Source organism: Chlamydotis macqueenii, chromosome 5 (genome assembly GCF_036417535.1).
Source record: "Chlamydotis macqueenii isolate bChlMac1 chromosome 5, bChlMac1.mat, whole genome shotgun sequence".
NCBI lineage: Eukaryota > Metazoa > Chordata > Aves > Otidiformes > Otididae > Chlamydotis > Chlamydotis macqueenii.
The window spans coordinates 5,543,459-5,566,137 of record NC_141560.1 but is presented as its reverse complement, the minus strand read 5'-3'; the positions used below and the strand labels follow the sequence as shown (position 1 = coordinate 5,566,137).

The 22,679-nt window shown below is 47.8% G+C and overlaps 1 long non-coding RNA gene across 1 annotated transcript in view; it reads left to right on the top strand.

The window, feature by feature from the left end:
• LOC147600436 (uncharacterized) overlaps nucleotides 1-22,679 on the top strand; it is a 759,986-nt gene that overhangs the window by 460,444 nt on the left and 276,863 nt on the right. The gene's annotated exons all lie outside the window — the stretch shown is intronic.

Below are 22,679 nucleotides of genomic sequence, written 5' to 3'. Positions count from 1 at the left end.
GTGTGGGGTGGCGGGGTACGCGGCAGTGACACATGCTGACCTCCCCAAAAACCCGAGCGACCAGCTCTGGACCGCACGGCACGGACCGATTTGTGTTGCCGTGTCCTTATAGAGCCCAACACGTCCGAAACTGGGGCCTAAACCCCAGGCACAAATACAGGCTGGGTGGAGAACGGATGGAGAGCAGCCCTGAGGAGAAGGGCTTGGGGATACTGGTGGACGAGAAGCTCAACACGAGCTGGCAATGTGTGCTTGCAGCCCAGAAAGCCAACCGCATCCTGGGCTGTGTCAGCAGCAGGGTGGCCAGCAGGTCGAGGGAGGGGATTCTGCCCCTCTGCTCTGCTCTGGTGAGACCCACCTGCAGTACTGTGTCCAGCTCTGGAGCCTCCAACATCAGAAGGATGTGGACCTGTTGGAGAGAGTCCAGACGAGGCTACAAAGATGATCAGAGGGCTGGAGCAGCTCTCCTGTGAGGCCAGGCTGAGAGAGCTGGGGCTGTTTAGCCTGGAGAAGAGGAGGCTCCGAGGAGACCTTATAGTGGCCTTCCTGTACCTCAAGGGGGCCTACAGGAAAGATGGGGAGAAACTCTTCAGCAGTGCCTGTTGTGACAGGATGAGGGGTAATGGTTTTAAACTGGAAGAGGGTAGGTTTGGATCGGACATAAGGAAGAAATTCTGTACTGTGAGGGTGGTGAGGCACTGGCACAGGTTCCCCGGAGACGCTGTGGGTGCCCCATCCATGGAAGTGTTCAAAGCCAGGTTGGACGGGGCTTTGAGCGACCTAGTCTAGTGCAAGGTCCCTCTGCCCAGGGCAGGGGGGTTGAAACTGGATGGTCCCTTCCAACCCAAACCATTCTATGATTCTATGCTAAATGATGCATCTGGGGAAAAAAAAAAATCCTGGCATGAAGACATGAGGGGGTAAGGAGCAGGTAGGAAAAAGTGGAAAGTAGAGGAGAAGATGGCAGTCCTTGCACCAGGGTGCTGACTGCAGCGTAGGCACAAGGATCAAAGCACCAGCGAGGTGTTGCTTCAAAGCCCGTTTGAGTCGACTAGCCAAAGAAGCCATAATGAAGTGAACTTCGGAATGGCATGTACACTAATTGCAGCAAGGGATCTGCAATTAGCTTTTCAATGGGCACGTGGTGGAAAGAGGAGGGAGGAGGGGAATGCAGATGCCAAAGAAAAAAAGAAAAATGTTGTTATCAAAATAGAGCAAAAACTGAGTTCCAGACATGTTCTGAGGGGGGAGAATGGAAAGGAAGAAGAAAGCATTGAGGGAGCCCTTCACAATATGGGGTTTGTTTGGAAAGATGTGAGCCCGCCGTAAAGCGGCTCTCACGGACATTATGAGCATAATGAAATGCTCTTTCCTGCCCTCCCTCTGTTCCTCAGAAGATTCTGAGTGTTTGTGGTACTGAAAGGTCTCGGATGAAATTCATCTCCCCCTCTCCCATGCTGTTTGCAGTAGACAATGTATCACGGTGTTGTGCCCTACACCTACGTTATCCATTGTAGGTGGTGGTCCTTGTACCAAGAGCCTGCAGCTGACACAGATCATTTCACAGTCTTCTTAAACCAGTGTGAAGTGCTTTCTAAAAAGGAGATCCACTTTCCTCTTGCAGCCCTCGGTCCCTCCCAAATGCTGGCCCAAGTGTAGGTGAGGCCACACGCATCAGCTCAGAGGATGGTCGGCGGTAAAGCTAGCTCCATTTCTTTTTGCTTTTGATCTCTTCCCAGAGATCTTCACCACACGGCCACATCGGCACTGCGCATCCCTGTTAATATTTCAGTTGGGATTAGGAGTGCCTTTTTGAACCAACTCTCTAGATCGTTCCAGCTTACAATGCGGTGATTCACATCGCGGTGATCTGAGAACAAATGAACTGAGCTGATTTGGGGTAAGAAAAAAGCAGGAGATGGGAGCACACCTAAAGCACTCCAGCCACTGATGGATGTTCATTAATGGGCATTCGGTCTGCGGGATGAGAACACACCTAGCCCAAAGTAGCACCCTTGAAATATGTACAGCATGGATGTGTACAGGACCTCAGGATATGTACAGGACCTCAGCACGGCCACGCTGCTCAGTAAATCCATGCCTGCTGTGCTGTCCCAGCTGCTGATGTAGATGTAGATGCACGTGCCAGCAAAAAGGTGAGGCGGCACAGGAATAAGCAGCCAGAGAAGGCAGGGCCACTTCTTTTGGGGAGCAGTGTCACTCCTGCCAGAATCAAGAGGCCATGAACTTGCAGCCACAGAGAGAACTGACAAACACTGATAGGACAAGGGATGCTCCAAGGGCGAGGATTGACTGAGGCTGCTAAGCAAAACTGCAAATAAAACCCGAGTCCCATACTGGACCACTGTCTCTCTGCTCATTTTATGTATCTGGGCCCACAAAAAGACCCAGAAGTAGGTTCAGCCCCTGCCCTACAATTTATAGGCCACCATCGCTGACCTAGAAACCCGCTCCATGGTTTTTCTCTCCTGTGTGGAGCTTGGCACGCAGCACTCTGAGCATGTTTATGCTGAAAGCTGTGTTGCAATGCAGAGTTACTTTCCCAAGTGGGTACCAGAAGCTCTCCAGATATGGAAGCAGAGAGCTCCCACATTTTCTTTCACCCTTTTTAGCCAGATTTTGCATGTAGCTCTGTGCCTCGTATGCATTTGTGCACAAAGCTTCATGCAATATTTATGCAAAGCTATTTCAACCATTTCTGTGCTGTTGTGCACTGGGCAATGTAGATGTTGCTTCAAAAATAAATTACAGTGCTAAATACAATCTGCCTTAATGTTCAGATTTATCTATTTTGCCACTTATCATTTGGTAGATTTCAGTCTGATTCCTCCCTTCCAAGTCACCTCTTGCACTCTGAGGAGCGTAAGATGCTGCTTGTCTCCTGTTGATTCCGTGCTGACATTTCTGAGTTCATCCTTTCCAGTGCTTTGGTTCCAGGAGGGAAAAGAAACACGAGAACTGCCAAAACAGTCAACTGCTTACATCACGTGGAGAGGAGAATGCAGCTTCAACTGAACAAGACTCCGTGCACGGCTAGGCTCAGCAAAGAGGAAGGGAAGGGGAATCTGAAGAAGCGGAAGTCATGTTTCACCTGATAGATGAAGGAATAATAAGGTACTCGTGAAGCAGTGGGAACTAGGGGGCTGGACAGCATGGGAGGAGGAGATGTGCAAGTGAGCAGCCAGCAAGCAATGTCAAATTGTGTGAATAATAGAAGGAAAACAAGATGTGACCTAAGACACCATGAGCAAGAAGACTATTCAAGAACTAGCAGAGTGTAGGTCATGAAGGCAAGGGGAGGGAGAGCCCAGAAAGGCAGGGTTTGAAGGCAGAAGAAAGACCAAAGAGAATGAGCATAAAATACAGTGCCTTTAATTTACTCAGGAAGACACTGTTCAGAAAATTACAAAATAAAGAGTCCAGAAGCAGCAAGAGGAAAAAGTCCGGCCATAGGTGATGGAACATAGATGAAAGACAGAACCAGAAGAGGACAATAAGGTGAGAAGATGGAGAAAAGGATGCCTTTGCTAGGTGTGGTCCTCAAGTAAAACAGATTTTAAGCACGGAAGGAACAAGAGACTAAGGCTGGTTTCTCCCCTCTCAGTTACACTGCAGTTGATCACCCCAGTGGAAAACTAGTCTGAGGCTCCAGTCCCCAGCCTAGCTCTAACTAGCCAACCTTTAGAGACCTCTATCTCAGCAAACCACACATGTCAAAGCTCTTAGCAAGGGCTTAGTAGTAGGACTCTCTCATGGAAAAAAAAAACCTCCAAGTCCAAAACTACCTTCCATTCCTCTCCTGGCTTCTGGCAATAGCTGAAGGACTCACTCTTACACTCCACTGTAAAGTTGCTATTACTTCACTGGGGTAATCAGCTGAAATTCTCCAAAAACAAACAATCCCAGATTCCCCATCGTAAACTCGAACATAGAAACTGCGAGGAGGGAGGCAGTGAGTTATCTGCAGGGAAGGAGAAGAGATGGTGATTGAGGAGCTCTGTTGCTAGGATGTTATGAGAGGTGTAATTCTGTCTGGTACAGAGGCGGTTATGAAATGGCTCATCTCTCGTGATTATCCTGGCTCACCGCTTATGATCATATTACCAGACGGTAGAAACGCTGTGTTCCCTTCGCATTTCATATACAGGGAATAAAGAGATGCTCTCTGCCCCACAGAGCTTACAGGACAAGCAACAGCAGGTGGCTGCCGCTGGTAATACAAAAGGAGCCCTGAGAAAGTAGTGGTTGGCACGATGGGCAGAGAATCCAAAACACATAGGCAAGGGGCAAGAGTTTCTGACCCCCACCTCACCATTAATTTCCTTCCCACTGGGAGCCAACCCCGACATCCCAATGCGTACATTTGTCTTTCCCTCTTCCACCCCTGCTGGTCGTTAAATTCCGTTTAGATTAAATGAGGCCAGTTAACACTTGTTACTTTTCCTAGGTCCATTTCTGACCAGCCACACTAAAATGAGTGCAGGAAATTGCAGAAATTAAGAGGAACATTGCAATTCGCTCTTTGCAAAATGAAGGCGATTGCTTTCCTTGCTTATTGTAACACAGCCCGCCGGAGGCAGGGTGATACGTTATCCGGAAACATCCACCTGGGGACTGTGCTTAAGACCCACCTCTGATACTTTATTTTAATCTGCTCTAATGGTAATTTTCTAAGCATTTCTTAATTGCATTGGATAATATGATACAAATCTTACCAGCAAAACGACTGACATCAGTTTGTGTTATCATATTACCATGGTTACATTTTTATTACAAGTGAACCTTGCACTCGTTACTAACCACAAGTGATTCTAGCAAATAACCTAAAATGAAGCAAAATATCCTGGCAGTGTTTCCAATTTTTGACAAACAAAACAAATTTCTTTGGGTGCTGGGTAACTGCAGCATACCTATGATGCATTTTGCTCTTCTCAAACTCCTTCAGCCTGCATTTATTTCCTTGCTTTTGTACAGCGTTGAAACACTTCTGTGCTGTCAACAAGATGCAGAGGCCAAATTCCTTGACCATGGAGTAGGATCCTTAACAAAAACTCACGATATGCAGCTGAAAAGCACTACCCCAGCCTGTCAAAACATTACCACGTTCGTATTGTTACGGCAAAAACTGCTAGTGACTGCTACGTCAGGAGCGACTGACAACTTGATTAGGTCCCTCAAGGGTCCAGTTTCTCCTTGCTCTAACCTGATCTGACCGTGGTCTCCCATCCAAAGACACAGCCCCACCTTCCCTCCCCCTCAGTGCCACTGCCCATGTATCAGGTGAAGGGACAGACATTTCCCATGGGCTCACTGCAATGATCTGACTCCCCCGATCTGACGTCTGGGAGGGGAACACGTGCTGGGACCGGGGAGGACAGCGATGCTGTCCTTTTCCCTGCTCCCAACTGTTAGTTTGGGCATTTCTGACACTTTTGGCTGTTCCTCTGCTGCAGATTGTCGTCCCACCAGCTGCACAGGGACTGTGGATGGAAAACAGATCATTCCCCTGATCTGAGTTTAAAAAAAATAACCTCTTCTTTCGTTTTTGTTAACCCAGATATTTCAGCGATCCACTTTAAGCATGAGCACTGGCACAACTGAGAAGGCAGAGCTGTACAGGAATGAAGAGGCAAGAGCAGGAAACCCTCCAGCAAAAAGCTCTGTCCACAGGGAACGTGGAAGGAAGGATGGACTGTTTGCAAAGCAAGAAGTCACCCAGGAGGCTGTGGAAGAGGATGCAGAAGACAGCTGCTTGTGGGGAAGCGGCATTAGAGCTTCTCCAGACATTCCTGTCAGACGACGAACCATGCAAAGACATTCATTTCCTTTTCGCAGGCAGCAGCCCATCTGCTGAGTCAGGAAGAGAACAGATTTTGATTCACTCATTGCTGCCTCAAATGGTGTGGTGCTCCCCAAGGCCATGAAAGACCCACTTCTGCAAGGCAGAACCTCCGGAGGGCTGGCGAGGCCTGAGCCCGGTGCTACTCCAGCGATGCCTACTGCCTGCATCAGAGTTGCAAAGAAGATGCAAAACTGGCTTCTAGCCCCTAGATTAGGGAAGACATGCGAGAGAATTGGATGGAAAGGGTGGAAAGCCAGGCAAGATCAGCTCCTTTTTTACCTCTGTTTTAAGGATAAGAGAGGGTCTGATAAGGATAACCTGGGGAGGAGGAACATGGAGTTAAACAAACCAGTGTCACTCGTGATGCTCACAGCTGACAAGAAGCAGAGCTTGAAGCTACTCCCCCTCATTGTCCACTAAAAAGAAACCTCAGCAGCATTTTAGCAAATCACCTAATACATCATGTCCTAATGCTAACTGCCGGGGGCTGCATGCCCTCCCCAGGCTCATGGACACTGTTCAAATGAACCCAGAGCTGGACTACTCCTAGCAACACTTTCTCACTTTTTTTTTTCTTTTTCCCACATCACCAAGCAGATGAAGTCAGTTGAATTCTGCTGCAATTACTTTTGATTCATCCTTACAATATCATGTTTGATGTTCTTGTACTTTGACTCCTTTTCTCCTCCTGGCCCAGGTTTCATATTTACATTTTAGAATGCCTAACCTTTGGTGACACAGCCTTCCGCTTAGTTTAATGACTTCTTGCACCCATGCTGCCAGTGTTCCTCTCAGCACATCAGGCTGGGAACAACCCTCACCAGCACGGCCTTTGCGGAAGAATATCTATTAAACTGCGAATAGTCAGCCATTGGGAGAGGAAGAAATTGTGGGCTTAAATTATAGCTTGAGATTTAGACAGCCTGGGAAAAATTCCCAACAGAAGGAACTGGAACAGCCTGAGGAGGAGAAAGCTCCTGCATCATAAGATGCCTTTGACAAAAGGTTAGGCATGGATGTGTCAGGATTGATAAAGCAACAGTGACAGCAGCACAGCCCAAATGTTTTGTCCCAAACAAGTTTATACATTCCGTGCTTTCCCTGCTAGCTGGATCGTTGGACCTACCTCACCACACATCCATAAACAGCTCAACATTCAGCCCAGGACCAGGGACATTCGTGTTCGAAGTCATAAGCCCTTCCCAGAAGAAAGGATGAAATTCACAGTACAATTTGCATCCAAACTGCCTGCGACGAAGGCAGAGCTGGCTGCAATGGCTCTCTTTGAATGGCCATGGGACCTCTCAGGTGAAGCAGGGCATGCGGTAGGAGCCTGGAGCTGGGCAGAAATGCTGACGGGAAGGCTTCCCAATCGAGCCTACCTGCACGCCGTAGGAAGCCGAGCAAGATAAAACTGCTCCCACAACACCTTTTAGTTCATACAAATCTGATGGCAGCAGCAGCGAGGACTTTTGCTTTTTTTTTTTTTTTTTTTGGCTCAGCAAACTCTAACCCTACAGCCTTTAAAGGAGTTCATTCAGTCTCAGCTGATGCTCACTTGGACAAAGACCCCCTTTACATCAGCTCTGCTGCCAGTGAAAAATAGCCCCTGCATATAAATCAGAGGCAACCTGCCTGTGTCTTGTTTGAGCCAAACAGCACATTTTATGAGCTGGCTTTTAATCTTATTTTGGATACGGGCAAGCTGAGGTGGGCTAAATAATTCAACCAAGGTCTCGAGACGTCAGTGTCAGAGGCAGAAGAGCTTAGGGGTATCCTGTCATTTGGGCTCTCCCTTTAAACTAGGAGGTGTAAAGGAAGAAGGCTCAAAAGACTTCGTGGTAGATACTACCTGCTAGGTGGTCCTCAATGCATCACTTGGCTCTCACTATCTCATCTTTCTGATCTTTGCATCTAAGAACTTAATTTTACATTTAAGAACTTAGCTTAAAATTTTCAGCTTAATCTTCACATGCTGTCTCCCTGCTGCTTTTCCATACTCAGAGGGTTGACAGGAGTGAGTCTCATTTAGTGTATAACAACAGCAGGTCAAGGAACCACTAAAAAGAAAAACAAAACAAAAAAAAAATCCAACATAAATCGCTTTGCCTTAAATAATTCCCCTTCCGCTGTGCTAGGGAGAACAAACACAGACCTCTTGCTGTTGTTTAAGGCACGTGCCTGGAGAAAGGGAGGTGTCACCGGCTCTGGGCTTTGCATGAGTGAGTCCCATAAAACTCGGAAGGTCAGGTGTGCAGTCCTGGAGCCTGCGACACATAAACAGCAGGATCTGAATGGGAACAGAGGGACTTGCTGTCAGTCTCTGAGCCTTAAGCTGAAACATGAGCTGAGAAACTGCCACACGTGAAAGGCTGGCTTTGAATTCAGGTGCCAACTGACCTGCAGTGGTACCTGAATCTCTGTTGTTTTCATTGTTCCATCATTTTTTGAGAATTGAGCCTTTTATCAATGTTGGCTTAAAAGGAAATATAACTTTTAAATCTTCTTTAATGAAGGCTTTGTCCTGGAAGAACAGATTTTCTATCAACTCAGCATCTGCAAACCTGCAAGAGGAAAGAGTGGTGTCTCGATTTTCAGAAATTATTGGCCCAAAACTTTAACCTGAATCTCACAGCTGAACTGTTGATCCAGGGCACGCTGCTTCTTTGTGCTATCATTTTCTGTGTTAGCATCAGATAGAATATAATCACTGAATCATTTAGGTTGGAAAGGACCTTTAATATCACCAAGTCCAACCACAAACCTCCCACTGCCAACTCCACCACTAAACCCTGTCCCTAAGCGCCGTGTCTACACATCTTTTAAATGCCTCCAGGCACGCTGCCTCAACCACTGCCCTGGGTGGCCTGTTCCAATGCTTGATAACCCCAACACGCTAGTTGAGCTGTGGCCTCACCAGGGCCAAGGACGAAGGGACAACCACTTCCCTGGTTGCAAATTAAAGCCTCTCCCATGGCATTACCAGTCATGGGACAGCACTGCCAGCCCTGTTCCGGGACTGACTCAGCCGCCAGCCTGCCCGTCCCTCCGGACAGGGGAGGGAGGGCAGCATCTGGTCCATCTGGAGAAGGCCGCTCCAGTCCTGCGATTTGAACTTTGTCTTTCCTTTAAAAGGAAACCTTGTTTCTGGTAACCTTTTTGGTGCCTCTGCAAGAGGCTGAAATTGTTGCCCAGAACTGTTCCCACTTTTCAGATGATTACCTCCAAGTGGCTCTCAGATTCCAACTGTCAGTCTCATGCATAATGTATTTCATTTCCAGCCTTTCATCTGTACAGAAGTTTTCCATCTATTTCCATCCTGGTCTCAGATGCTCTTTTACCTGTGAAGCAGAAGTTGCTTTTTTCCCCACTTCTTTCTGGAGTCTCATTTCTCTCAAGCACTGCTTGCCAGTTCCAGCTCTTCTGCCACCAAAACACTATTTCAGGGGTTGAGGTTCATACCCTTATTGTAGATTTTTGAAGACGCCTGCTTTCCAGCAGCATCTGCGCTGGCTGAAACATTCACTGCCTGCGGCTACTCTCTGTTCCCTGCGTTTGGTGACAGATCAGCCGGCTGTGCTCCTGTGATGGCTTCCTAAATTGCCTCACCCACCGGGAGCCAACTTAGCTCACTCTCACTCCCTGGCTTCAGGGGCCCTCACAACAAGGAGAAGCTGGTTACAAGGGGCAGCAGGGCAGCCACCAAGAGAGGACGTCAGGAGGCCTGCAGTGTGCCTCTTCAGTCAGGCCAGCAAAACAGCATCACACATCGACATCCCGGTATTACCGCGCTGCCTTGAGATCACCGATGGAAACTGCGGGACAGCTGGACTTCTCCAGGAGCTGTGTTGGGGCGTGCCTTAAATATCCAGCACTCCCCATCCTCTCTTGCATAATCACCTGGTGGCCAGGGACAAGTCGCTTAGATGGTTTGGAGTAGCAATGCAAGCAGATTTAGAGGAAGAAGCTTTCAAAGCAGGAATGCAGAGCTCAGCAGTCAAATATCCAACAGAATCTGGATGCCACTTCTTTTCCAAATCCTTTCAGATGCAGCCTAAGGGGTCAGTACTGACTTTAAAAGCCAGGGGCCCTGATTCAACAAAAACAGCTAAGCACTTAATAACATTAAGCACATGGTCAAGTCTCTTCCTATTCAACAAAGCACTTAAGCACATACTTCGCCCCTCTTAGATGGCCCAGAACCAAAACACTGAGTTCTCAGAAGTTCTTCAACCTTTATTTAAATTTGGAGGAGGGACAGGAATTTGAACCTTGATCCATGTTTTGCGAAGGGTCCCTGTTTGCAAGTGAGTCAGACTCCAGCTCCAGACCTACACGCCCAAGTGCTGGCACATTCACATTTTGGGTTGGGATCTGAATTTTCCACCTCGCACTGATCTATGCTTGTGTTCATTAAAGAGATCAAACTGTGAGCAAATAAAAAAAAAAAAATAAAAAAGAAAAGTGGCAAATAAATAAAGAAATCAAAACAATAAACATCTGGGCCATGTGGCCAAATCCAACCCGCTTCCCATCTCACACCAGTGCCAGTCGCATCCCAGTATGTGGAGCTCAGCTCTTCTCTCTTGCTTTGGGAAGGGAGCTCCAGGGCTGCTGGCAGCACAGAATAAAGCTATGAAATAAAAGGCCAGGCTTGTTCCAGGGAAACCGAAAACAAATTGACCGCCAGTTGTCTGGACGAGCAGGGGAAGTGGTACTCAGAGATCTAAGGCAGCAGGAGGAGATGAGAGCCCTCCCGTAGGCATTACCAATTGCCTGGAGAGGGGAGAAAATGAACCTGGTTAAAAGGAAAGGACACAATTAAAATAGCCGCATTGTGGGCCTGCTGGGAAGAGCATCACTGGAGGGTTTGCTTATTAAATGGTTGCCAGAAGGACAAGAGGAGGAAGGAGCATCCAGCCGAGGGCTATAGGGCCCATGAGGAGGCTGCCACTTGGAGTAAGAAAAGCCCCAGGGAACCAGTGGGCTCCTCCTCACTGGTCATGGCAGCAGGAACACCAGGAAAGTCAGGGCAGCTGGAGGGACTGGTTCACTCAGACTCCCCACCACTGCTGCTGGGGACCAACAGACATCCGGAGAAACAGCTCGCATCCTGCCCAGGCAGCTAGGCTCAAGGGGAGTCTGGCACAAAGACTAAATGTGAGACTGGTAATGAGGAGAGACAGGCATGACAACTGCCTTGTGGGCAATACCCATCTTAAACCAGCCCTGTGAATGGGCTTTCTGCCGTACCTGTGCTCTGAACAAAAGCACGTGGGCTGGAGACACCAAGTATCCTTCATTGGGGTGGCAGATAAAGAGGCTGCAGTAAATTCCCCATCTTACAGAGACGAGAACAGAGCTGGCACGTGCACACAAATCTTACCAGTTGCCATCTGGCACTACTGCCACAAGATCAGGCTCTTTCACACCCACAGGATGACACGGTTAAACAGAGATTCCTCCTGGGAAAGTTCAGACTTGGAAAATTTGAAGGAAAAAAAAAACAAAAAAAAAAATCAACAACTCCTTGCAGTCCTGCAGCACACTGAGAGCCTGTCATGCTCGGCCGGGCTCCGCCACGTCTCCGGGAAGTGGTGCTGTCAGCCACCTCTCTACGTTCACAGTGGTGATGCCGAGGTCCGCTAATGATTTCCCAGCCTTTGGAAATGTATGGCATCCTGGTGCAACAAGCTCCCAAAATTACCCCATTGCCAGAGGCAAAACACAGCACCCTCCACCACTGTGATGAGGCAAGAGCTTTATTTTTCCTGGACAAGCGTATGCAGGCACTGACCACAGCATATTTGAGAGGGCCATATTTGAGTGTTGGGAAGGACTGGATGGCAAGTGTTGGTAGAATAACAAGGGTTCGGCTCCTGGCTGTCACTCATTGCCCTGGAGGCCATTCCCTGTCCTCTCCCATCCCGCTCTGAAGCCAGGGCAAGATAGAAGGTGGGGAGAGGATGGGCCCAGCCCAAAAACCACATCCAGACTGTGAGGTGCTGCTGGGATTGTCCTGATCTGCCCAGACCTTCCCCACCACTCCCCAGATCACAGGTCATTCCCAAGTGGGTGCACCAACCCTAAATGTGGGCGCAGCCCCAGGTTTACCACAGCAGGGGTTTTGCCAGTACTTCCAGCTTAATGCGCAAAGCCCAAATGATCAACACTGGCTTAGCCAAGAAGCAGAGGAAAAGCTGCAAAAGCTGTTTTTCCCAGATTTCTGTCTTTCCCAGTCTTTCCAGTCTTTCCCAACCACCTCCAGCAGCTTATCCAGGTGGCCTTTTAACCAAAGCAACCAAAACACCATCTTTCATTCCTGTCCCCGGGTACACAGAGTGGCTTATTTTCTATCCTGCCATTGCAGAGCCCATCGGAAACCCGCAGCCCTCGGAGAGCACGTGGTGGCTGCAGCAGGCACCCTGGGAGATTTATGAGGGCAGCAAGCTCTTGGTTTCCCTGGTCACCCTCAGAGGATTTACAGCCCCGTGCATTGAGAAGGAACAAAGACCTGCTGTTCCTCATCAGAGACCTTATGATTCTGTCCGTGGGGAGGAGGCTTCAAACATAGATAACCTTTGCGAGGAGAAATAGCCATTCCTGGAGGTAACGCGAGAGATAGGCAGAAAGAAAAGCATCCGCGGTGCTCTGGGAAATCTCAGAAAATGAAGCGGGGAGTTTGGGTTATTTGGAAGGGTGGAGATGAAAGGTTAGTCGTGGGGCAGCGGGAGGAGGAAGGGAGGCTGGTAGCAGGGTTTGTTCATGTAAATTCAGCTTCTGGGCCAATTTTTTCTTGGGTGTGATACAACTAAAAGTTGCTTCTGCACAGAATTCAAGTTCCAGCTTCTTCTTCTATCTATGGAGCACGTGATGCCTTAAGGTCTGCACCAGTAGTCTTGGACTCCTCTTTCGAGCAGGCTGTGGTCTTTGACATACAAATATGAGGCACCTATGGCCAGTTTTTGGAGTACGAGGGCTGATAAACTTTCAAAGGCTTCTCTAGAGCCTGTGCACTTTGCCCCTTGATCTCTGCTGGGGCTCTGATCTCCCTGTAATCAAGAAGAGCACTACCAGCCATATTGTCTAAAAGACTTCGCTACGGAGCCGTGACCTGTGTGGCTTTCCTCTCAGCTTGTTATCCAGCCTTAAACGACTGGTGTGAGACTTGCGCGCCCCCGAAATACTTTATTCTGCTAATGGATCTGACCGTGAATCCCACACAGCTGCTTACTGTACCCTTTGCGTTGGAGTCATCGATGGAGGAGGAAGGATGGTAAACAGTAATTAGGATGCAGATTTCAAAGAGAAGTGCATCTGCGCCTTTGGTTTCTGCTTTGTTTGTTTGGTGACATCTTCACAGGACAAAGTGAAGATTTTTTTCCTTAACCCTTAAATTAGCAAGCAGAGGAAGTATGAATTTGTTGTGATACTATTTGTCACACGCATTTAAAAAAAAACAAAAACAAAAACAAAAACAAAACCCCAAACCAAACAGTAACACTGTTCCCTGGCACTGAAGATGCTACATCTCAGTAAGTGGCTTCCTGGAGGAATATATCCACAAAGAAGCAAATTCCCATTCTAATTAAAAGGAAATCTCTGAGAGAAGATTTTCCACGAAGGAAGCAAAAAGGCAGAGCTGACATGTCTAATGCATATATTAACACTAAGGACATGGAAATTAATTGGATTTATTACTAGTCACTGCTGCAAAGATGGCTCATTCCTAAGTTTGTTTTACAGAAAATGGCGGGAGTGGGATTTAATAGTCATCTTGGTTAAGCTAATGAGCCAAAACTAATGGTCTCTTCTTGTTTAGAAAGGCCCCCGTTCAGTGGAGCACCTACGCATGTGTGCAGCTCTCGCCGTGGTTTCCAAGGGATGCTTTGCATCTGCTGGAGTGTTTGTTGATGAGTAGGATGCTTACAGATCCTTACACTCTGGGAGGGAGAAGAAGCGTTTTTCTGAATGTCAAAATCAATGAGATGATGTTAGGATCATCCCACATTATAATTCCTGTCCAGAAGGGAGAAAACTACTTTCCAGAGGAAAAAAAAAAAAGACAATGAGAAACTGAGTGTCATGAGGAGTTCCTTGCTGTCTTTAAAATCTTAGTGCAAAAAACCCAAAATCTCTCCCTATACTTGCAGGTGAAGTACAGCAGAGGGACGATCAGGACTTACACCCTAGGTACAGATCACAGCTGGGACAGAGGTGGTGGTACAAATACAGTGAAATTAATTACATTTCAACTATAAATCAAAACTAATTAAATCCAGCCTGCCCACAAAGAGGATTTTTGGCTCTCCCAGGAAGATGGCTGGATCCTGCAAGAGGGCTAGCCCTTGGAAGGGTTGGGCTTTCAGTGGCAGAAGGGACATCATTCATTTTTTTTCCTCTCTCCTTCTCCTGACTGCAGTCTCATTCTCTTTCTAGCCCAGCAGAGCACAATCTTTTTCTGTCTTTTTTTTTCCCCTAAATTACTTTTCTGCTGTTTTAACAAGCCAAACCATCTTTCCAAGGGATCAGATCCATTAAAAGAGCCATAGCTCCAGCAGATACACCACTGAGACGGGAAGCCAGGAGCCAGCTGCAGCTCGATACCGGCACCAGTGTTCCTAAATAACAGCCCCTCTCTTGTTTTCTAGGCCGCATCACTTGAAAGGATGCTGAAAAGGTGCCCAAAGGAGCTTTCAGAAATCTCTCTTCTTCCGTAGATGAAGAAATCCAGAAGGTGTTCAATGGGAAAGCTGACCATGGAAGTGGCAAGATGGGTGTCATTTGCAAAGCGCTTATCTCGCCTCTCCACGAGAGGGTTTGGGGGATTTTGGTAGCTTCCTTCCCAAATTGGAAACCAATTTTCCGAGGCAAAGACAGGCTGCCTTAGGCAGGGAGGTGTTAGACTAACAACAAAAGGGAAAGGTGCAAAGAGGGAACAAATGGAAACTCATTTAGCACATAACGAAGGTGCTGAGAAGAAAATTAATCAAAGCACAGAAGGAAGTGGAAAGCACTGCTTTCATCACCTATCCACCACGAGTAGGGCTGGGCTAATAAACAGGAATCACTGTTGCACAGGCAAAACTTTGGCCTAGCTGGAAAGATGCAAAGCTGGTGGGAAGCTGATTGGAGTGTTAAAATCATGGCTTTTAGGAAGGCTGAAGTGGGGACAAGATGGAGAACTGTTAGAAATAGGATCACGAGCATCCAGGTCGTTCGACTCAGTAGTAAATTAATCTGAAAATTGATGGCTCAATCATCTAAAATAGAAAGCACAAAATAGACCAACCAGTATCTGCAGAGCGCAAAATCAAACCTGTGAACCATCTGAATGTCTCCCTGAGCAGCTGCCAAAGGCAAGGAGGGGAAAAGGGCCAGGTTGTCACAGGGAAACTTCAAATGGAGTGAATTCTGCGGGAAAGCTGCCTCCAGCGCTGAAAGATTTGTACTGTATTTGTAAAGATGATGGTGATTATTTCCTATCTCAAAAGAACTCACACATCCAACAGGGGAGAACTGTATATTAGACCTTTTTTTCTTGGCAGAAACAGAGGATTTGATCACAGGACTGAAAACGCACAGTAGCTTGGGTAGGGAGTGATTGCCACTTGAAAACATTTGCTATGTGCAGGCAGAATAAAATCAAACGCAGTAAGATAGTGCCTTGCCGCTCTCCCAGGCTGCTGTTACAAACATGAAAACAATCACAAGCCAAATCAGTTCAGAGAAAGAGTTTAAACAGAAAAAAAAAAACAAACCCAAGAATGATAATTGGAGAAGATTGAAGAACTTTTCTGTGTACTGACCAAAAGCCACAATCCAACAACTGACAGACAATTACCGCCGTTAAAACAACAACTCCTTCTTCAGCAAGGGGAGAATACAAATATCCTTTATGAAACAAATGGGGAAAAGGGAAGCTGACAGCAGTGAGCACAAATTGGAAGGTAGGATCCACAGATCATCCGTAAGGGAAGCAAAAGGGCACAAGAGGCAGGAGACAGCCAGGAGAATTAGGGCAATTGCAGCTTTTTTTTTTTTTTTTTTTAAGTACAGGGAAACGTCTTGTTTTCCATGCAGGGGGCAATAACCCTGCAGAAAAGGCAGCAATGTAAAAGCAACATTTTTAGTGTGTGTCCCTTGAAAATAGCCAGATGGTAAGGTTACGTCACACGGGGCTGACGGCGTGCTTTTCACTCTGGGGTAACTAAGGTGACTGCTAGACAGAGGCTAGGTATCTTCAGATCAAGGGGTCTGTACAACCCGCAGCGAGGCAGAACTGTCTGTGCTGGGCTTTTGCCTTCAAATTTCCCATTGCTGCTCTGTTGACACAAGCAACACCGGGAGTTTCCACGCAAAGGCATGGCCAAAAATGATGTGAGGTAAGAATGGGCAATGCCACATCTAACGTGCTGGGAGTAGCCTTAGGGTAAAACTCTCCCGTATCTCCACCGGTAGAGACGAGCTGTTGGCAAACAGATCTTTCCTGTCCTCATAAAGAGCAGCGGAGTTTGCCTCCTGGATCCCGGAGATTAAATCTCCTGAGGAGCCCGTGCTGTTGTTGCTGGACGCTGCCCTCCAAGCAGTAAGAAAGACCAGGGCCTTGGGTGGGACAGCATCGCGCTGACACTCCCCTCCAGCTCCTGGGCTTGGGCCTTGCTGTGGGATGAAGTGTTTGCCTTTCCAGCTGGACACTCCCAAACCCACTTCATCTGGGTTTGTTAACAGAGATTGTTTATTGCAAAGCTGGTTTAGAAACTCCATCTAAATAATCCTCAGCCTCTTCCCTGCTATTTAGCAGTGCTGCGGCCCTCCAGGGAGCTCCCAAAACATCCTCAGAGTTACCGGAAAGGCTGAGTTAGTCACTGAAACCTTTTACTGATGGAGACAGATCCAGAGGAAGGGTGAGCCCAGGACAGCTCGATGAGCACGTGGCCAGGCTCGCTTCCAGGACAAGGCACCGTTCTGGTCTCCACCTCCCTGACTGAGCCCATGCTGACCACCTTCCCATTGCAGGTAGCCAGATCCTCTTTTCAAGGTGAGGGGACTGATGCTTCATGGCACTGCTGTGTGATAGTGGCCATCCTGCCATTGACCCACAAATGTGCCCCACTGACCCAACGGGACCCACAAAGCTGTGCCCATTTCCACTGCAGCTGCATGGAAATCGGCCCGTGTAAATGCATCCCATGGGCCACTGTTGGCTCAACAGTCAATAACTGAGCCACCCCACTCAGTTGGCACCTTCAGCTTCCAGTGTCTTAAGAAAGAAATAAGTCTACGGAGAGTAGCATAGATCTGCTGCATTTGTGCAACCCTGGCAAGACAAGTCTCTAAACGATGTCCGTACACACCCACCTCCATTTTCCCAGAAAATGCCTGTTACGTCACTACAAACCAAGTTCCCTCCGTTATTAACTATTAATGAAAGCATTCTCCCGTGAGGTGGGAAGGAACAGGAAAGCCGATGAGCCCAACCCTGCTTACCAGAGCCAGAGATGCGGGGCGTGCAGTGCCAAGCAGCGATTGATGCAACATGAGCAGTCCTGAGCCAGTAAACAGAAGAGACCTGGCCGGGTGAAAAAGGAGTCTAAATCCCATCAGTTTATTTAGGACCTGGCCGAAAACTTCAGGACAAAAAGCAAAGAGCAAAGCTACATGCCTTGTGTCCACCATGAACCCCACCACGCTCCTGGGTACGGTGTATCGGTTCTTACTAATTGGGACTGTTACTTAGGAAGGGAACAAGTCAATGCAATAACATACTCCAGATTCATTACTGTCAGCTCACTCAGAATTCTGTGTATTAATGACCAGATGATATCTGTTTATATAATACAAATTACCACAGAGCGACGGCAGGCATTGGAACCCTCCTTGTCTGTTTGACGCACATAAATAATGGAGGAGCTCACGCTGCATTTGGTACACATGACTAACCTTTTATCCCCGGCACCCCGGTGCAGGCTGGAGAAATGACTCGGGTTTCAAATTCCTCGCTCCAGCTGTCATTAGCCTCGCAAAGCGTTAGCGAATCGGCGGCTAATTGATGTCCTTGTTGGACATTATTTTATTAGTCAGGCCTGGTGAGCATCAAGTGGAATTTTAATGCTCTTCTATCCTTGGGTCCGTGTGGCCGTAAGTGTTAAAGCTTGTAAATAATTAACTAGACTCTAAGAGCAATTTTAGGAAGAGGAAAATAACTCAACCTGTGGGTTCAGGCTGGCCCTGGTGTTGTGACCAACGTAGGGTCCTGGCAGAGATGAGCTGAGCTCCGCACGGGGTAGAAGGAACAGCCTAGACCTTGGTCCCCCAGCGATGGTGGTTCGTAGGGTGGTTTATCGACCAGGTCTGGGGTTCACATCATCCTTGGGTGTGGAGGGGACCACTGCCATGGGGAAAAGGGAGAAGCAGGAGTTTGCAAGTAGCCTTGTGAGAAGGTTCAAATGAAGGCTCAAGGACTAAAGCTGTGCCACGCTGCCTGGTGCTCATTGCTGCGCCAAAAATACATCGTCGCATTAAGCTGTCCCAAACATGTGGTGAGGAATAAAGGATTTTTCACAACCCGCTGTGAGCTTCTGGCTTGTCTGAAAACCCACGTGCCGGGTCACGGAGAGGTTGGGGCTTAATGGCTGTGTCGCTCTTTGGTCGGGGCGCCGAGCAGCAACCCCGTGCTGGTCCTGAGCGCCTTTCGGCAGCAAGACTGCAGCTGGGGGACCCAGGGCAAAGTCAAACCCCTCTGTGAGTGTGGAGAGTGGGGGGGAATATTTCTCTTTGCCAGTCTGCATGTAGATCATGGTGCTTTGAAAATTCTAGCCTTTCTGCTTCTACTTTTTGCTTTTAAATTGGCTAAATAACCTGAAAATGAGCATAGAGTTATAAATCAAGGACAAAACACATTTTTGCTGGGGTTGAGAAATTTTGGGAATGTTTTCCTTTTTAAAATTTCATAATTTTTTTTTCCCTTTTTATTTTTTAACAGCACTGGGAAGTCCACCATAAACCCAGTCCTCCCAAGCTCACAGCCATGGGTGTCCCCAGTACCAGCCCCTGCTCATCTCCTGGGACTTCTCCCCTTCCTTTCCTCCCTCTACCCATCTCTCTGTAGCCTCTCTGGGACAGGAATCATCTCTTCCTACATGAGTATTCTGCATTTGTTCTGAAACAGAGCCTCTGAGGGGATAACACAATGCAAAAAAAAATAATAATTTAAAATAAAACCTTCATCAATCTCTTAAGATCCTTACTCCAGCCCTGCTTTTGTGCTGCATGGGCTTTCCAGGAGTGGAGTAAAAATGAAGAGAGAGCTTGGGCACACCAGGCTATTCATACATTAGGCAATAATTATAATGTATATTAACTGCCTGGGTGTTGAAAGAGTCCCAGCATGAGATTGCTTCTCTAATAGGAGACAGAAGTGATAAAAGACAGTAATAGATTGCCTTTCAGATGTGGAATTAAAAGCACAAACTCATTAGATTATTTTTTTCTTTTTTTCACAGCCTCTCATCGCAAGTAGTTTCTTTTCAAGTCAGATTTCCATTTCCAAGGCTAAGCTTGGCAACACAAACAGAAATTAAAGACGAGGAGTTCTATTCTGACCTCTCCGGCATCGCAGGAACGGGGAGGAACTGCCTTCAGTTCTGCAGTGCTGCCCAGCTGGAGCGGGGGCCCAGGAGCCAGCCCACCTAGGCAGCCTTCTGAAGAGACTATCATCAAAAGATCAGGATTTGGCAGCTTCTTTTTTCTTTTCTTTTCTTTTTTTTTTTTTAAATGCTAGCTGCAGCCACTAAATTTCCTTTTTTAAGAGATAGCCTAAAAGATAAAGCTTTTGAATTAGAGGAATCAAACAAAAAAAAAATGAAGTTACTTCAAAGCAGTGGCAGAGATTCTTAAAAACTGACATTTCCACTTACCGATCCAGTTTGTCTATAGCAAGGAATGCTTTCCAGACAATTTTGGCTGCTGATTTTAAAAGAAAAGTATAGAAAGCAGGAGAAGTAAAAGCTGGATTTTAGCTGAGCTAAGAAGCACAGTAAATAACATTCATTATGTTCTCCTGGACAGTTTTAATGACTCAGAGTTTTAAATCGTTCATTCAACATCTGTATGGCCAAAATATAGTACGGCTTCAAGCTCAGATCCTTTGGCAGGAGCTGCATAATCCATAAAACATTTGAAGGGGGGAGTACAGGGGGAGAGGAAAGGAGGTATAAAATCAGGCTGGGAATGGTGTTACTGGTCAAATTTTATCTAAATCAGATGCAAAGTCCAGTTTTATCTGACAGCACAAAAGTTGGTTGTTTTTTTTTTTTCCACCATGCTGCCCAGCTGCCCTGGTTGGGAAAGCTCTCCAGCAGAGGAGGGTTTTCACAAGATTCATGCACAAAGCCAGGCCTAGGGTTTAGGGCTAGTTTAAGTCTCCCAAAGTGGCACGGTCCATGTCCCTTGGGAGTAACCCCGCTCTGTCCTCCCAAGCGGGATGCCAATGCTGCTAGTCCTGGCCAGCGGGAGGAATTGACGGAGAAGCCCCGCGGCTTGGTGACGGCTCTCCTCGAGGAGCGCGGGGATGCAGAGAGCACCCAGGAGCTTTTCTGGAGGCCAGGGGCTGGTTTTGGGGACACCACTGTGGGGTACAGTCACAGCCACCTCCTGGGACATCCATACCCTTGCCCAGCTCCACTGGGTTGAGGCTGGTTGTGGTAGTTTATCCCACCCGTACCATGCTCTGATGCCAGTTAAAGGGAGTTTTGCAGGGTGGTTTAGTGCCTGAACGGGCAGAAACGTGATCGTAATTTTGGTATGAAAGCACTTGGGGTAAGAGTGGTCAGGGCCCAGGTCTCACCTCCAGTGGTGTAAATCAGGACTGCATTCAGTGCCGTCTGCAGGGGTGCAGGAGCAGAGCAACGCTGTGATGTCCAGAGGTGATGAGAAGCAGGGAAGACGCTTTTCTGTACATGGGTTTGATGAACATGGTGTTGTGGTTAAGAGACATCTAGGAGAGCCCTGCGAGGGAAAGGACGAGAACATGCAGGATTTCCCGTTTATCAGCTGTAGGCACCTCCTCCATCTCCGCTGTCAGACAAGAAAGGGTTTGCAGGAAGGAGCTGTGGTCTGGGCAGGAAAGGGATTTCGTCCCTGTCACCCCACACTGCGGCACATCAGGCTCCGCTGATGGTTCGCCTGGATCAGACACGCTTTCCCCGGATAAGGCTTGCGGCCATGTGCGTTTAATTGCAGCGGCATCGCAGCCACGCGGATTAGCCAACACGCTCACCAGCTGGATATCGAACCCGTAGTCAAAACCAAAAGCCCACAAACACAGAGCTTCTCACCGCACTCCAGCTTGGCTCCGCTCCCCAACTCGGTTCGTTCCTCCAGAGACAAAAGGCTCACGCCCTGTGGCTGTTCACTTCATAGAAATAGGATCAAGACCTAAAAGTAGCCATTAACCCCCTTCCAAAAACTCCCCGTGGATTAATTTTTGTTGCTAAACGCTCTTTCCCTTCTCCCCCTTCCTCCCAGCGTCCTGTTGCATGGAGAGCTCTAGCACAAAAAAATGCACAGCTGGAAACGAAGCATCCCCCCAGGAAAACAAGGAAACCATCCCAGTAGTGAGCCCTTCCCTCTACTGCCCCGTGTGCCAAATCCATTGGAGATGAGCGGCGCAGACCGAGAAACCCCAGGATTTCCCACCCTCTCGCTCTTTTATGACTACGCATCCCTGCTGCAAGCAGGCAATAAAATCCTGCAGCCGCATCAAGAAAATGAGATCAATTCCACGGCTACACATCCGCGTTTAAACCTGATGGAAAAACTTCTCGTCCTAAGGAACCTGGGGAACAGCTCTGCGTAGGGAGAACATGGAAGGAGGCAGAATCGAATTAAAGATTCATTCAAATTAAAAGGTTCAATTTTAAAAGAGGCAGGGCCAAGCAAGAAGGAGCTGGGGAACGTATTTCTTAATGAGCTCGGTGGCAGGAGCATCGTTAATAATAGATCTGGTGGGGGAACCACGTAACCCAGCAGCGCGCGAGGCATTTCCCTCTGCACCGCAATGAAACGAACGGCATCTGTCCCCCGCGTGCAGGTGGTCGTTAATGCTCCGTCTGAGCCCGAGATTAAATTTCGGTGGCCAGAACAAAAATGTGGCGTCGGTCTCATGCACAGGCCCGGTGATGCTGAGCCAATAGCACGAGGGAGAAAGTGCCCTAGAAAACGGGAAGATAATGAATAGTTATGAAAGAAAATGAATAGTTACGAAATAAAATGAATAATTCTATGGTAGGATGAGGGCCCTGGTAACCTGGCTGTGCCCCTGCCTGGTCCTGATTTGAAAACAAACTCAGCAGGGGAAATGCTGCCTTCTTCAAAGTAGAGATGAGGATTTTAAAAAACGGAAGGTTTTTCCCCAGCCGTTGGCGTTACCTGCTGGGGCAACCTCAAGGCAGCCACTTACAACATGGACGGGACCTCTCCTTATAAACAGATCGGGGTGCATAAGGTGCTTGTTGTGATGAACCCTCAGAGCATTAAAAACACGTGTGTATCACTTAGACACATCCTCTCCCCACAATTTCATTTCAAAACGGGATTTCGCTAACATTTTCCTAGGTGGCAGAGTGGAAAACAAAAGGTAGTTTATGACTATTATCCCCTTTTTTTTTTAAGCAGAAATGCTTCCATTGCAAGGAAAATACAAGTTTTGAATAAAAAATTTAGTTTAAGCCCGTGGTGAGGGAGCTCTGAGCTGACAGCCTGGGCTAGGGGGGCGGTACTCCTCCCTGCCCCATTTTGGGAGCGAGCTCCCCAG